We start from the raw sequence: 18,275 nt of genomic DNA, 5'->3' as shown, positions 1-18,275 counted from the left end.
ATGTGTGTGTGTTTTGATGTGTGACCAACCAGTATTTTTGATCAGGGGCCAGGAGCTGATCTACACTGCCATGCCCATCAATGGGGCACCTCACCTCCAGCCTCACCTCTATTTCTACAGATGAAGAGGACTGTAGTAGATGCCAGCCTCTGTCGTTTGATGAGGAGACCATAATTAGGTAGGTTTTATCTGACCAGTTAAATCTTCAACATAGTACCTGTTTGTGTGTCAGATGTGAGCTGTTCTAACTGCCGTTGGTGATAGAACAGTGATTATGGGCTCTATTTTCGGCTGGCGTTAAGGCAGCGCTAGTGTCAAATGGACGTTAGTTTGCAATTTCGTCATGTGAAAACTGGGGCACTGGCATTTTCCAGCCCTAACTCCAGGTTGGGCAATTTACCTGTCTAACATCAGCACGCTTGCGCTCAGATGGGAGGGGTGGGAATATTTGAGGAGTGTCCTTAAAAACATGATTTAAGTGCTAATTTCAGGCAGCGCTGGTAGGGATATTAAAGACCTATCAAAAGCTGGTTTTAGCGGCAACGCAGTTGGTTATAGCAAGAATTTTGGCAGTGGAAACACAGCCTATCCAGCCATGAAGCACACTGCCCATATGTGCATGGAACAAGATGTAATTTGGTGACTGTATACTTCGTATTTACAAACATAAAACACAAATGTGTTTTCCCCATTTTGTATTATTTGATTAAAAACCAAGCATAGCCTCTTCTGCTTTCATTGAAGGCATTTAAAAAAAATTGTCCTACCCAATTTAGTCAAGTAGGCTTGTTAAGATGTCGATAAAGTGTTTGGCTCTTGAGACTGTTTGGAAATACATTTTCATCAAAGCTTTATTAAATTAGAAAGTTTGAGAGAAGCACAACAGTGAGCTGACATTCCCTTATTGTCTATGTAATTATTTTAGACATGCTTTGGAACTGCGTAAAACTCCCTCCATGATGTAGTTCGTAGCATGGATAGGATGAGTACATAGGATACACCAGTCTGTTGGATAGGTCGTAGCATGGATAGGATGAGTACATAGCATACACCAGTCTGTTGGATAGGTCGTAGCATGGATAGGATGAGTACATAGCATACACCAGTCTGTTGGATAGGTCGTAGCATGGATAGGATGAGTACATAGCATACACCAGTCTGTTGGATAGGTCGTAGCATGGATAGGATGAGTACATAGGATACACCAGTCTGTTGGATAGGTCGTAGCATGGATAGGATGAGTACATAGGATACACCAGTCTGTTGGATAGGTCGTAGCATGGATAGGATGAGTACATAGGATACACCCGTCTGTTGGATAGGTCGTAGCATGGATAGGATGAGTACATAGGATACACCAGTCTGTTGGATAGGTCGTAGCATGGATAGGATGAGTACATAGGATACACCAGTCTGTTGGATAGGTCGTAGCATGGATAGGATGAGTACATAGGATACACCAGTCTGTTGGATAGGTCGTAGCATGGATAGGATGAGTACATAGGATACACCAGTCTGTTGGATAGGTCGTAGCATGGATAGGATGAGTACATAGCATACACCAGTCTGTTGGATAGGTCGTAGCATGGATAGGATGAGTACATAGCATACACCAGTCTGTTGGATAGGTCGTAGCATGGATAGGATGAGTACATAGCATACACCAGTCTGTTGGATAGGTCGTAGCATGGATAGGATGAGTACATAGGATACACCAGTCTGTTGGATAGGTCGTAGCATGGATAGGATGAGTACATAGGATACACCAGTCTGTTGGATAGGTCGTAGCATGGATAGGATGAGTATATAGGATACACCAGTCTGTTGGATAGGTCGTAGCATGGATAGGATGAGTACATAGGATACACCAGTCTGTTGGATAGGTCGTAGCATGGATAGGATGAGTACATAGGATACACCAGTCTGTTGGATAGGTCGTAGCATGGATAGGATGAGTACATAGGATACACCAGTCTGTTGGATAGGTCGTAGCATGGATAGGATGAGTACATAGGATACACCAGTCTGTTGGATAGGTCGTAGCATGGATAGGATGAGTACATAGCATACACCAGTCTGTTGGATAGGTCGTAGCACGGCTAGGATCAGTCTGTTAGGTTTGTCTTAGCATTACCCCAGCAATATTCATCAGTCCACTTAGCAAATTGCCAGCCATTCAGTCCTTAGTTCTAATTGTTTATTAAGAGGCAAGACCTTCGTTAATCATCACATCTCATAACTTAATAATGTGTTGTTAAATACTTTTATTCATGTTGGATACTTTCAGGGATTGAGTTACATGGCTAGCCAGGATCCATATGAATGTAATGCATACTGTTGATATCTTACTTCTTACTATTACCTGGTTGTTGTGAACAGGCTTTGTGTCTCTTGTGTCTCCATGGTACTCATAGGTAGTAGGCTACATATGGGTCCAGTGTGTCTGGCCTTTTGTGCATTGTACTGTACGTAGACATGAGTACACCTAACAGCAGCTGTCTTTTTTTCACGTGTGTGTGTAGACTCAGGTTGGCTGTGCGTGTGTGTCTGTGTGTGTGTGTGTTTTGTGCATGTATTTTAAATGAAGAGTCTGGATGGAATTTTTATGTACATGTTTTAGGCTACTACTACTGGCTTCCGCTGTAACGTGTATGTAGCATTTCGCTACATTTCCCATACATTGCTAGCATTTCACTATACCCGCAATCACATCTGCTGAATATGTTTATGTGACCAATAAAATGGTATTTAATTTGATTAGTCCCATGCATTGTTTGCAGTGACCAGAGTGGAGGTCTAGTACAGTCAAGTCCTCATTTTCCCTTCTGCCTGGCATGTCGTTAGTATGTGTGTGTCTCTAGCCTTCTGTCAGGCAAGCCTTGGCCACATCTGTTTGTCATGTTAGCACTTAAGCGCCTGCAGGCACTGTGAAACAGACAGGAGACAGGGTGCTCTCGTTTTTCTCTCTCCTCCCTCCCTCTCTCTTAATTGTATTTGTTTATTAATCCATTTTCCGCCCACTTTTCCCTGTTGTTTGTGTTTTTGCTCCAATGGGCTTTTGCTCCGTCGCTGAACCTTTAACCGGCAGACACTGACCTTTCAGTAGATACCAAAAGACTCTGTAAGACAACCCCCCCCCCCCCCCCTGGCCTCTGAGTTCCCCCTCAGGCCATCTCCCCCAGAGATCCTAATGGAGTTAGTATAATGTCTGCACAGCGCCAGTCATAAAACTGATTTGGAGCTAAAGGTTTCGCAGAGACCACCACTCTGCCTTGCTGCGCAAAAAAAGGCAGACATTAGAAAGAGCGGGGGGAAGACGGGGTGAGGTGGGGGGGAAGACGGGGTGAGGTGGGGAGGAAAGCGGCGTAACTACGGCAATTGCAGACAATCTAATTGGTATTGACATCCTTGTCTCAGAACAAATTTGACATCTAAGGGCAAATCATTCTATTTAGTCGCTTGAATAGTCTCTGAGGCGGAGCGGCGCTACAATTGCCCAGCAGCTCTATTCTGGCCACCACGCCCATGGATGCTGCGATCGATCCTAATCCAATTCTGGGACGAGGAAGAGAAAAATGAAAATAAAATAAAAAGCACTGTTAGGGTATATATTAACAAGGGAGGCACAATTCTGGACAGTGGGCGCCACCCATAATGCACTTCTGCTGCAGTATTGTAATGCCTAGAGCCACTGTAATCCCCTTCAGAAGAGGTGGCTGATGCCTCAAAGAAATCTGCTGCTCCAGCTAAAAGGAGTCTCTGGCCGCCAAACCACCCTCATTCTCTTAGAGGCCTGTCCTGAATGAACCGTTCTGATTGTATTATCCTCACTCCCCTGAGAACTCATCTCATCTCTTCTGTTGTTGTTGTTGCTGTGACCGTCAGAGAAAGAGTGGAGTGGTCTGTCCATCAGAAGAACACACAGTGCATGATAGACTCTTTCTTCTTGGTCAAAGAGGAGCAGTTGACTACGCTCTCTCTCTCTCTCTCTCTCTCTCTCTCTCGCTCTCTCTCTCTCTCTCTCTCTCTCTCGCTCTCTCTCTCTCTCTCTCTCTCTCTCTCTCTATTTTCTAAGTCACAGCAATGTGGGCACCTTTCAATGTGGATGGGCTTCAGACATAGAGTGGTTCATTCATTGTTAGGGGTTCTTGTTCTGGGCTATGAAGGAAGGACATATGGCCTCCTATATATGAAGTATAATTGGCCTGCCTAACCTCATATAGAAACAATGATTATACTGCCTTGAGATGAACAGTATGTGAGTGAATGCATTTGAGTAAATGTCTTGGAATTTGAAGAGGCATTTACACACGTGTTCAGACTGTAAGTGTTTGAAATTCTAACCCTAGTGTTAAATTGGATTGTGTACCAAGCACACACTAAACCTATAGACCTCACAGGGCCCTTTGGGAAATACTTGCAAGAAATCACTGTCTTTGGAACTCTCTTTGTGTACTCTTCAACTATGCCATGCATAGTTATATATATATATATGATTAGTGGTAAAACATTTTGGAAACAAACTCTTCCGATCTTGAACATTTTTGATTGAGGATCGACTTTGTTTGCTAACACTGTATCAGTAATCCTGTATCAGTAATCCAAATACAATCTATGCTTATATACACCAGTATACTAAGAATGACATGTACAGCAGTAGATATATTACAGCGAGTAATGGTACGTTATTAAGAATCCAGTATATAAATACATGCCCTGTATATATACAGTGGGGCAAAAAAGTATTTAGTCAGCCACCAATTGTGCAAGTTCTCCCACTTAAAAAGATGAAAGAGGCCTGTAATTTTCATCATAGGTACACTTCAACTAGGACAGACAAAATGAGGAAAAAAAATCCAGAAAATCACATTGTAGGATTTTTAATGAATTTATTTGCAAATTATGGTGGAAAATAAGTATTTGGTCATCTACAAACAAGCAAGATTTCTGGCTCTCACAGACCTGTAACTTCTTCTTTAAGAGGCTCCTCTGTCCTCCACTCGTTACCTGTATTAATGGCACCTGTTTGAACTTGTTATCAGTATAAAAGACACCTGTCCACAACCTCAAACAGTCACACTCCAAACTCCACTATGGCCAAGACCAAATAGCTGTCAAAGGACACCTGAAACAACATTGTAGACCTGCACCAGGATGGGAAGACTGAATCTGCAATAGGTAAGCAGCTTGGTTTGAAGAAATCAACTGTGGGAGCAATTATTAGGAAATGGAAGACATACAAGACCACTGATAATCTCCCTCGATCTGGGGCTCCATGCAAGATCTCACCCCGTGGGGTCAAAATGATCACAAGAACTGTGAGCAAAAATCCCAGAACCATACAGGGGGACCTAGTGAATGACCTGCAGAGAGCTGGGACCAAGGTAACAAAGCCTACCATCAGTAACACACTACGCAGCCAGGGACTCAAATCCTGCAGTGCCAGACGTGTCCCCCTGCTTAAGCCAGTACATGTCCAGGCCCGTCTGAAGTTTGCTAGAGAGCATTTGGATGATCCAGAAGAAGATTGGGAGAATGTCATATGGTCAGATGAAACCAAAATATAACTTTTTGGTAAAAACTCAACTCGTCGTGTTTGGAGGACAAAGAATGCTGAGTTGCATCCAAAGAACACCATACCTACTGTAAAGCATGGGGGTGGAAACATCATGCTTTGGGGCTGTTTTTCTGCAAAGGGACAAGGACGACTGATCCGTGTAAAGGAAAGAATGAATGGGGCCATGTATCATGAGATTTTGAGTGAAAACCTCAACAAGGGCATTGAAGATGAAACGTGGCTGGGTCTTTCAGCATGAAAATGATCCCAAACACACTGTCTGGGCAACGAAGGAGTGGCTTCGTAAGAAGCATTTCAAGGTCCTGGAGTGGCCTAGCCAGTCTCCAGATCTCAACCCCATAGAAAATCTTTGGAGGGAGTTGAAAGTCCGTGTTTCCCTCAAGAATTTCCCTGTATTTAGCGCCATCCATCATTCCTTCAATTCTGACCAGTCCCTGCCGATGAAGAACACCATGGTGGTGTTCTTGAGGTGATGAGAGGTGTTGGGTTTGCGCCAGACATAGCGTTTTCCTTGATGGCCAAAAAGATAAATTTTAGTCTCATCCGACCAGAGTACCTTCTTCCATATTTTTATTGATTTATTATTTTATTTCACCTTTATTTAACCAGGTAGGCTAGTTGAGAACAAGTTCTCATGTACAACTGCGACCTGGCCAAGATAAAGCATAGCAGTGTGAACAGACAGCAACACAGAGTTACACATTGAGTAAACAATAAACAAGTCACAGTAGAATAAAAAAATTAAAAGAGTCTATATACATTGTGTGCAAAAGGCATGAGGAGGTAGGCGAATAATTACAATTTAGCAGATTAACACTGGAACGATAAATGATCAGATGGTCATGTGCAGGTAGAGATACTGGTGTGCAAAAGAGCAGAAAAGTAAATAAATAAAAACAGTATGGGGATGAGGTAGGTAAATTGTGTGGGCTATTTACCGATGGACTATGTACAGCTGCAGCGATCGGTTAGCTGCTCAGATAGCAGATGTTTAAAGTTGGTGAGGGAGATAAAAGTCTCCAACTTCAACGATTTTTGCAATTCGTTCCAGTCACAGGCAGCAGAGAACTGGAAGGAAAGGCGGCCAAATTAGGTGTTGGCTTTAGGGATGATCAGTGAGATACACCTGCTGGAGGGTGTGCTACGGGTGGGTGTTGCCATCGTAACCAGTGAGCTGTGATAAGGCAGGGCTTTACCTAGCAAAGACTTTTAGATGACCTGGAGCCAGTGGGTTTGGCGACGTCACCAGCCAACGAGAGCATACAGGTCGCATCGGTGGGTATTATATGGGGCTTTGGTGACAAAACGGATGGCACTTTGATAGTCTACATCCAATTTGCTAAGTAGAGTGTTGGAGGGTGTTTTGTAAATAACATCGCCAAGGATCGGTAAGATAGTCAGTTTTACAAGGGTATGTTTGGCAGCATGAGTGAAGGAGGCTTTGTTGTGAAATAGGAAGCCGATTCTAGATTTGATTTTGGGTTGGAGATGCTTAATGTGAGTCTGGAAGGAGAGTTTATAGTCTAACCAGACAGCTAGGTATTTGTAGTTGTCCACATATTCTAAGTCAGAACCGTCCAGAGTAGGGATGCTGTTTGGGTGGGCGGGTTCGGGCAGCAATCGGTTGAAGATCATGAATTTAGTTTTACTAGCATTTAAAAGCAGTTGGAAGCCACGGGAGGAGTGTTGTATGGCATATAAGCTTGTTTGGCGGGTTGATAACACAGTGTCCATAGAAGGGGCAGATGTATACCGAATGGTGTCGTCTGCGTAGAGGTGGATCAGAGAATCACCAGCAGCAAGAGCGACATCTTTGATATGTACAGAGAAAAGAGTCGGCCCAAAAATTGAACCCTGTGGCACCCCCATAGAGACTGCCAGAGGTCCAGACAACCGGCCCTCCGATTTGACACATTGAACTCTATCTGAGAAGTCGTTGGTGACCTGGCGAGGCAGTCATTTGGGAAACCAAGGCTATTGAATCTGCCGATAAGAATGCAGGGATTGACAGAGTCGAAAGCCTTGACCAGGTCGATGAAGACGGTTGCACAGTACTGTCTTTTATTGATGGCGGTTATGATATCATTTGCGACCTTGATCGTGGTTGAAGTTTCTGTGGCGGTGCAGAGCTGTTGGCCAGAGTATGGGTAGCCAGGTGGTAAGCATGGCCAGCCATAGAAAAATGCTTATTGAAATTATTGATTTATTGGTGGTGACTGTGCTTCCTAGCTTCAGTGCAGTGGGCAGCTGGGAGGAGGTGCTCTTATTCTCCATGGACTTTCCAGTGTCCCAGAACTTTTTGGAATAAATGCTACAGGATGCAAATTTCTGTTAGGAAAGCTAGGGTTAGCTTTTTCAATCTGACCATGTATATTGGTTCCTGACATCCCTGAAAGTTGCCTATCACAGGGGCTATTCTTTTTCCCCAAATCAAATCAAATCCAATTTTATTTGTCACATACACATGGTTAGCAGATGTTAATGCGAGTGTAGCGAAATGCTTCTAGTTCCGACAATGCAGTAATAACCAACAAGTAATCTAACTAACAATTCCAAAACTACTCTCTTATACACACAAGTGTAAGGGGATAAAGAATATGTACATAAAGATATATGAATGAGTGATGGTACAGAGCGGCATAGGCAAGATACAGTGGATGGTATCGAGTACAGTATATACATATGAGATGAGCATGTAAACAAAGTGGCATAGTTAAAGTGGCTAGTGATACATGTATTACATAAAGATGCAGTAGATGATATAGAGTACAGTGTATACGTATACATATGAGATGAATAATGTAGGGTATGTAAACATTATATTAGGTAGCATTGTTTAAAGTGGCTAGTGATATATTTGACATAATTTCCCATCAATTCCCATTATTAAAATGGCTGGAGTTGAGTCAGTGTGTTGGCAGCAGCCACTCAATGTTAGTGGTGGCTGTTTAACAGTCTGATGGCCTTGAGATAGAAGCTGTTTTTCAGTCTCTCGGTCCCAGCTTTGATGCACCTGTACTGACCTCGCCTTCTGGATGATAGCGGGGTGAACAGGCATTGGCTCGGGTGGTTGTTGTCCTTGATGATCTTTATGGCCTTCCTGTAACATCGGGTGGTGTAGGTGTCCTGGAGGGCAGGTAGTTTGCCCCCAGTGATGCGTTGTGCAGACCTCACTACCCTCTGGAGAGCCTTACGGTTGTGGGCGGAGCAGTTGCCGTACCAGGCGGTGATACAGCCCGCCAGGATGCTCTCGATTGTGCATCTGTAGAAGTTTGTGAGTGCTTTTGGTGACAAGCCGAATTTCTTCAGCCTCCTGAGGTTGAAGAGGCGCTGCTGCGCCTTCTTGACGATGCTGTCTGTGTGGGTGGACCAATTCAGTTTGTCTGTGATGTGTATGCCGAGGAACTTAAAACTTGCTTAAAACTTGCTACCCTCTCCACTATTCGATGCTAATGCAGTATGCCACCGGATGTTTTTGTGCTGGTCAAGGGTAGTAAAGTCTGGGGTGAACCAAGGGCTATATCTGTTCTTAGTTCTACATTTTTTGAATGAGCAACTAGGCATCCTTTACTAACGGGATGAGGTCAATTTCCTTCCAGTATACCCCGGCCAGGTCGATTAGAAAAGCCTGCTCGCTGAAGTGTTTTAAGGAGCGTTTGACAGTGATGAGGAGTGGACCCATTACGGACACAGGCAATGAGGCAGTGATCGAGGAGATCCTGGCTGAAGACAGCAGAGGTGTATTTAGAGGGCAAGTTGGTCAGGATAATATCTATGAGGGTGCCCATGGTTACGGATTTAGGGTTGTACCTGGTAGGTTCCTTGATCATTTCTGTGAGATTGAGGGCATCTGGCTTAGATTGTAGAACATTAGGCATATCCCAGTTTAGGTCACATAACAGTACGAACTCTGAAGATAGATGGGGGGCAATCAATTCACATATGGTGTCCAGGGCACAGCTGGGGGCTGAGGTGGGTCAATAACAAGCGGCAACGGTTAGAGACTTATTTCTGGATTTCTAAAAGTAGAAGCTTGAATTGTTTGGGCACAGACCTGGATAGTATGACAAAACTCTACAGGCTATCTCTGCAGTAGATTGCAACTCCGCCCCCTTTCGCAGTTCTATCTTGTCGGAAAATGTTGTAGTTGGGGATGGTAATGTCTACATTTTTGGTGTGCTAAAGCAGTGAATAAAACAAACTTAGAGAGGAGGCTTCTGATGTTAACATGCATGAAACCAAGGCCTTTACGGTTACAGAAATCAACAAATGAGAGTGCCTGGGGAATAGGTGTGGTGCTGGGAGCTATAGGGCCTGGGTAAACCTCTACATCACCAGAGGAACAGAGCAGATTTCTGGGCGTGGTGGAAGAGATTAAGGGCATAATGTACAGACGAGGGTATGGTAGGATGTGAGTACAGTGGAGGTGAACCTAGGCATTGAGTGACGATGAGAGTGGTAGTGGCTCTGGAGGCACCAGTTAAGCCAGGTGAGGTCTACGCATGTGTGGGGGATGGGACAACAGAGCTATCTAAGGCATGTTGGGTTGGGCTGGGGGCTCTATAGTGAAAAAACCCCAATAATAACTAACCTAAACAACAGTAGACAAGGCATATTGATATTTGGGTGAGGCATGTGTAGCCGAGTGATCATAGGGTCCAATGAGCAGCAATAGGTGAGTCAGGGAGCCGCTCGGACATCGCTACTATGCTAATCGAGCTGGAGAAATGGCAATTCATAAAGCTAGTGGGCCGGGACTAGCAGATGGGTCTTTGGCGACTTCGCAATGGAAAAGCCTGTTGAAACCTCCTTGGACAATTACGTCGGAAGACCAGTCATGATGGATTGGCGGGGCTCCGTGTCGGCAATAAAGGGTACAGGCCAATTGACAAAGAGTTATTGTAGCCCAATAATTAGCTGGTAGACCTCTCCGAGTAGCCGGGAGATGGACCTATTTCGAGGCAAGCTCAAGGCTAACTGGTGCTTGCTTTGGGACAGAGGCATTAGCCAGCATTAGCCACTCAGGTTGCAGCTAGCTAGCTGCGATGATCCGGTGTAATGGTCCAGAGATTCCGGTAGAGAAAAAGCTGTCTGATATGCTCTGGGTTGATATCGCGCTGTGCAGACTCGCAGGTATTGACCAAGTTGAAGCTGGCTGGTGTCCGAGTTAACGGTGAAGACCGCTAGCAGTGGCTAATTTCCTACTAGCTAGTAGCTAGTTAGCTAGCTACATTCTGATGGGGGTTCCAGTTCTAAAGTATAAAAATAGCAGATCTGTACCACATTGGGTGAGGCGGGTTGCAAGAAAGTTTATTCAGTCCGTAGATGGAAAGTGTGATTAAAATATATACGAAAAAACGAGGGAAACAACTATTTACACGGGACAAGACGGGACAAGACAAACACACGTCTGACTGCTACGCCATCTTGGTTTTGATCACCTGCAGGTGATCTTGAGGAGGGTGGACCAGGCTCTCTTCCAGGTACGGTGACAGGGGTGGGCAAACATCTGGGCCGAGGGTATGCTGACCTCTTCCTCCTGCTCAGGGAAGAGCAGAGGCTGATAACCCATGGAACACTCGAACGGCGAGAGACCAGTGGCTGAGCAGGGACGGGTGTTGCAGGCGTATTCCACCCACATGAGTTGCTGGCTCCAGGTGGTGGGGTTGGCGGAGATGAGTCAATGAAGAGTCGTCTCCAGGTCTTGATTGGCTCGCTCCGACTGGCCGTTAGATTACGGGTGAATACCAAAGGACAGGCTGGCCGATGCCCCAATAAGGGTGCAGAACACCTTCCAGAACCGGGACGAGAACTGAGGACTGCGGTCGGAGACCATGTACACCGGAAGTCCATGGATCCGGAAGACTGCACCATGAGCTGGGCCGTTTCCTTGGCTGAGGTTAACTTGGGAAGGAGAATGAAATGGGCGGTTTTGGAAAACCAATTCACCACCGTGAGGATATTGGTGTTTCCATCTGATAGAGGGAGACCCTTGATGAAGGGATATATGGGATATATGGGACCAGGGGCAGTGAGGAATGGGAAGAGGTTGAAGGAGGCCAGCCGCAGAGTTTTATTCTGGGCACACATGGTGCAGGCGGCGATGAACTCGGAGATGTCAGGAACCAAGATGTTCCACCAAAACCGTTGTCGTACAAAGGCCAGGGTCCAACAGGAGCCAGGATGGCAGGCCAGTCAAGAGGAATGAGCCCATTCCAGAACCGGGGAACAGGTAGAGTCCGGGACAAACATCCGGTTAGCTGGGCTCCCCCCTCGCGGTCCCTGGTTTTCTATATCCCAGATAAGTGCAGCCGCGAGACAAGAGGTAGGGAGGATGATCTCGGGAATGATGGTGAAAGCGCACCTGGCTTCACATTCTTCGACCCTGAGTGGTAGGAAATGGGGAAGTTGAATAGAGTGAATAGCAGTGCCCATCGAGCTTGCCTGGAGTTGAGGCACTTGGCGGTGCGGAGATATTCCAGGTTCTTGTGATCTGTCCATACTACGAATGGGTGTAACCTGTGCCTCCACTCCTCCAACGATATCTTCACCGCGAGTAGTTCTCTGTTACCCACGTCGTAATTCCTTTTCGTGGTGTTAAGAAAGCGCAGGGATGCAGCTTTTGGTCTTAGGCTGAATGCTGGGACAAGACAGACCCCACTCCGACTTCCAAGGTGTCAACCTCCACCACGAACTGCCAGGACAGCTCCAGATGGATTAGGATGGGGGCGGCAGTGAGTTGGTGCTTGAGCTTCAAGAACATCCGGTCTGCAGCTGGATATCACGTGAACGGGACCTTGGGAGAGGTGAGTGCTGAATTCATGCATTCATATCACTCAAACAAAAATACTGAATAGAATATTTGGCTATAATATAATAGCAAGTAAACAAAAGGAGAATGGAGATCCAAATAACCAAAACACAACCTACTACAGTGAGATACAGCCATGCACAGCAGTCTTTCCAAATAAATAGGCCTATACAGTCCCTCTTCAAACATGGTAAATCGCTCGCTCATGAGTTCAGCAACACATTGTGATATGTCACAATACACTTTTGAAAATCAAATACGACCCATGTAATCAATTAAGCAATTGATTACAGCCCCTACCATAAACACGTTTCCAACCGGCCAGTGGCTTTCCATAGCCCCCCTACACACACCACGGCACGCCCTGTTGATTGTGCAGACACAGCGCAGCGGAAATACAGATTATTTTTCCGCCAACCTGTCACTCAATCATTTGAAATGTTTTGCTCATTTTATATAGGGGCATAAAACTAAAACTGAGCAGGCTAAAGTTTGAACTGAGACCTGCTGGTAACTCAACTGGTTAGGGCAGCTCATGAGGTCCCCTAAATATCTGTTGACTAGGTAGGACTCTTATGACTAAAGATGCTTCATGCATAGCATATATTTTTACTAATAAGAGTGAGAGTAAAATATATCTCTATTCTGAGCACTTACGACCAATTTTCTACTCTGAAACACTTTGTGGATACAGGCCCAAGTACTTAAGTCATAAAAGTGTGTCTCTGGGCCCGTGGCTCTGTAGGCCTGGTGCCTGATGTTATCAAGAGGAACGATGGCGGCTCAGCGAGGAGACTAGACTACTGAGACATTACTCCATGTTTGCACAGTTTGTAAGGTCTGTAAAAGAACAAATAAATTGGACTCTTAATGGAGTAAAATGTAGTGTAATAAGGCAAAATTGTACTTTCAGACCGTATTTTCTTAAAAGCATAGAGCTGTTATGAACTCAGAGAAGATGTCTTTATTGTGGACATAGTAGAGAAAACTGATTGGGGTGTTTTGTTGCCAGGAGGACTAATAGTAATAGAGAGACCTGTTGCCTCATCAGTGAATCGGCGGAGAACAGAACGACGGGCACCATTTGCCCTTTCTTTCTCAAGGTTTGGGTTACCCACCAAGTTAGCTTGGTGACACTTCAGTCAGACACATGCTGTGTAGGTGAGAGACCAAGACACAGACTATTGCTGGGTGATATGGACAACAATCCATATCACTATAAATTGACTGAATTCTCACGTTAACGATTAATTGATAGTTGAATGTGCACAACGGTCATTGTTTTATATTACCCTTAAAACTACTACTACTATAAATGTTGTAGCTATCAATTTTCCCATCAACAATCACCCATATTAGCAAACGTATTCAATTTCAAACTTCACATTTCTCTAGTATAGTGTATTTATCGTAATGAGTGGTCGTTTGGTCGGTGTCAATCATTTTCATCCCAGCTCTAGGTGTGTGTGTGTGTGTGTGTGTGTGTGAGAGGACCTTTTCTCTAGAGAGAGTGAGAGAGGGTTAGAGATTGAGACATTGAGTAGAGTGCCTCTGGTCTGACAGGTTACGTCTTCATCAGCAGCAGATGACAAGAACAGAGCCGAAGGCTCTTGCCAGGTTCCTCTGGTGCGAGGCGCTGTGTTTGTCACTGGGTATCAGCACCTCTGGGCTCCAGTATGCCAGCAATTGTTCAGGCCAGGATTAGTTTTTTTGTATCCTGTTACGAACTTTATTTCCATGGAGTCAAGTTCAGCAGTGCGCTGCTGGCCGGGGATGTTGCTGAGAGCCAGATGATTTATGTGTTGCTGAGTGAGAGCAGCAGGTTCAAGTAGTGTTTCAAGTCAGAGGTCTCCAGGAAAAGGCAGGGGGACTCACAGCGGGGGGCTAAGGTCGTTTTCACTTGGAGCTGCTCCACTGCCATGGCTATAGGCATGCTTGGGAGACTCTACCCTGTAAACAAATGTGATGGGCAACGGGAGGTGTGTTCCTTAGTTCTTGTGTTGTGTTGATTGGTTGAGGAGAGGCTGTGAGTGATGGTTTACAGCCTCAGGACCAAATTTGTTTGATTTCGTTAAAAACTAGAATGAAAGTTATTGCTGTGCAGATACATTTAAATCATTTTATCATCATTATTTTGTAGAGACTTGGAAACTACATTTCCTTACTGTGGGATATATAATTTAGGATTTTACTGTTATGCACAATATCTTCAAATGTAAAAAGGAAATCATATAATTTTCACAGCAAAACTTCTAGGCATACTTTTGTAGTCATATACAGTGACCTAAGTTGTTAAGGCTCCATAACTTACACACTTAAGAGGTCACTTCCTGTCGGCTTTGTCAGGGCCATTTCTACGTCTCTTCTAAACTCTTTACTGCTTCACAGATTATGGTCTGTTGCCAGTGGCAACAAACAAGGCGACTCATTTCAGTGATGGTATCATAATGAAATAATGACCTCGTTATTGCTCACTACTTCTCCATAGACTCCTATTCTTAGCCTTTTCAAACAGGAGCAGTTGGGTACAGAAACCTTAAAATCTAGGTGAAGAGAAAAAGCTGTTCAAAATTCAGTCGTGAACCATGAATTAATGAGCAACGAGTGCAAGCAACCTCTGCCTCTTCTCTGTGCACAACCAAAGGAATAGCCATCCGCACAGTAATATTCCTTTGAAATATGATGTCTTAAAGATGCAACGATATTCTCCATAGTGACATTGCACAGTGGTGGCAGCTGTCAGAGTTCTACTTAGCCATCTGGATCAGATGAACACAGAGAAGATGTTAATGCACTTCATGATGAAAGGCGGATAACACCTTTGACCTTCCTAGCCTTTGACCTCGCTGGGCAATATGCACTGACTGATGCTATAGGTTTCCTATAACTGGCATATGCTGGGCCAGTCAGATATGTTAAGAGACATTACTCATTCAGACACGGTTTATTATACAGCCCCTGTTGGCCAATCACCAGTCAGCACCACATTCTTGTTCTGTGTTGTCAAATGTTGAATTAGTAAGAGCTCGGTTTGTTGTTTTAAAAGTTTAGCAAGTCTCTGAAGATTTTTTCTATTGAAAAAGTTTTGTTACTAGCTACCTTTTGAACTTGGATCCCGCAATGTGCCCCCTGCCTGCCTTGACCTGTCTATTGCCCTTGTTGGATTATTAAACCATTGTTATTTCGACGTTGTCTGCACCTGGGTCTTACCTCCATACCTGATAGTACGAACTGGCCATGACTGACCCAGCAGACCCGGGCCAGCTGCGCGACGCCGTCTCCTCCCAAGGAGCCTCCATTGGTAGGCACGAGGAATTGCTTTGTGGTCTTATGGAGGGGGTCCAAATGTTGGCTGAGCGCCATGACCGGGCGTTGGACATTCTGCTAGAGCAATTCTGCGGGTTGTCTGGTGGGCAGCCTTCCACGGTGGTAACCCCACCGCCCCTCAGTAACTCGGCAGTTAGCAGAACCGCCCCACCGGACACTCCACCTTCCCGGGAGCCCCGTTTACCTCCCCCGGAATGCTTTAATGGAGATCCTAGCACCTGTTGTGCGTTTTTTGCTGAGTGTGCCCTAATTTTTGAGCTTCAGCCCTCCTCTGTCCCCTCGGATCGCTCCAAGATAGCCTACCTCATCACTCTGATGTCTGTGAGGGCTCTCACCTGGGCTACCGCCATATGGGAACCACAGCCGGCCATGTGCGTGAGTCTGGAGGGGTTCGTGGGAGAGGTAAAGAAGGTTTCTGATGCCCCGTTCTCCAGGCGAGAAGCTGCCCAGAAGCTAATCCATCCGGCAGGACGCCCGCAGTGTGGCCGACTATGCGGTGGATTTCCGCATGTCGGCAGCGGAGAGTGCGTGAAACCAGGAAGCACTGTTGGACATGTTCCTGCACAGCGTCTCGGAGGAGGTTAAGGACAAGCTTGCTGCTCGGGAGTTACCCACGGATCTTGAGTCCCTCAAAGCTTTGACCATTTGCATTGATGGGCGATTGTGGGAACGACAGATGGAAAGGAAATTCAATTTCACTTGCACGTCTAGGGATTCCACCTCGCCCATCCCGGAGGTCCCGTTGCTGAGAGCACCTGAGGTTTCCTGACCTTCCTCGAGAGTCACCAAAGACGACCGAGGCACTGTTTCCCGAGCCTATACAACTAGGCAGAGCTGGGCTGTCGCCAGCAGAATGGCAACACAGGATCAATACAAGGAGCTGTCTGTACTGCGGGACTTGGTAATTGGTAGTCCTCTTGCCTGGTAAAAGACCCCCATCCATTTTATCTCTGGCACACTCAGGATGACAAATCAGGGCAAGACTACTGAATGTAAGTACATTATTACCTTCAGAGATGAATGTATCAAACCAGTTGTCGTGATAAAAGTTTTTTGTTGTTGTCCACTCTCCTCAAACAATAGCATGTTATTTTTTCACTGTAATAGCTATTGTTAATTGGGCACTGCAGTTAACAAAATTTAAGCTTTCTGACAACAAAAGACATGTCTATGTCCCGGAAAGCTGGCTGTTGTATACAGCATCATTCTAGTCACATTAGCGCACGTTAGCAACAACCATCCCGGTTTAGGGACACCCATCCCGTAGAGGTTAACTTCTTATGGCTGCAGGGGCAGTATTGAGTAGCTTGGAAGAAAGGTGCCCAGAGTCAACAGGCTGCTCCTCAGTCCCAGTTGCTAATATATGCATAGTATTATTAGTATTGGATAGAAAACACTCGGAAGTTTCTAAAACTGTTTGAATGATGTCTGTGAGTATAACAGAACTCATATGGCAGGCAAAAACCTGAGAAGAAATCCAAACAGGAAGTGGAAAATCTGAGGTTGGTCGATTTTCAACCCACTGAATACACAGTGGGATATGGATAAAGTTGCACTTCCTAGGGCTTCCACTAGATGTCAACCGTCTTTAGAAACTTGAATGAGGCTTCTACTGTGTTGTGGAGCCGGATGGGAGCTCTTTGAGTCAGTGGTCTGGCAGAGAGCCAGGTCCTGGTCACGCGCATTTCACATGATAGCGACCTGCATTCCATGGCTTCTCTACAGACATAGGAATTCTCCAGTTGGAACTTTATTGAAGATTTATGATAACAACATCCGAAAGATTGATTCTATACTTAGTTTGACAAGTTTCTCCAATCTGTAATATAACTTTTTAAAGTTTTCGTCCTACGTTCTGATGGACCTGCACAAGCATTTGGATTTGTGTACTAACCGAGCTAACAAAAGTAGCTACTTGGACATAAATAATGGACATTATCGAACAAATAAAGCATTTATTGTGGCACTAGGATTCCTGGTAGTGCATTCTGATGAAGATCGTCAAAGGTAAGGGAATATTTATAATGTGATTTCTGATTTCTGTTGACTCCAACATGGCGGATAATTTTATTTATTTTCGTCTCAGATTATTGCATGGTTTGCTTTTTCCGTAAAGGTTTTTTGAAATCTGACACAGTGGTTGCATTAAGGAGAGGTATATCTATATTTCCATGTCTAACAATTGTATTTATCGACATTTATAATGAGTATTTCTGTAAAATGATGTGGCTCTCTGCAATATCACCAGATGTTTTTGGAACTAGTGAACATAATGCACCAATGTATAGATTTAAAAAAATATAAATATGAACTTTATCAAACAAAATATACATGTATTGTGTAACGTGAAGTCCTATGAGTGTCATCTGATGAAGATCATCAAAGGTTAGTGATTAATTTTATGTCTATTTGTGCTTTTTGTGACTCCTTTCTTTGGCTGGATAAATGGCTGTGTTTTCTGTGAGTTGGTGGTGACCTAACATAATCGTTTGTGGTGCTTTCGCTGTAAAGCCTATTTGAAATCGGACACTGTGGTGGGATTAACAACAAGATTACCTT

This window comes from Oncorhynchus kisutch, linkage group LG29 (genome assembly GCF_002021735.2).
Source record: "Oncorhynchus kisutch isolate 150728-3 linkage group LG29, Okis_V2, whole genome shotgun sequence".
NCBI lineage: Eukaryota > Metazoa > Chordata > Actinopteri > Salmoniformes > Salmonidae > Oncorhynchus > Oncorhynchus kisutch.
Note: the sequence above shows the minus strand (reverse complement) of the source record.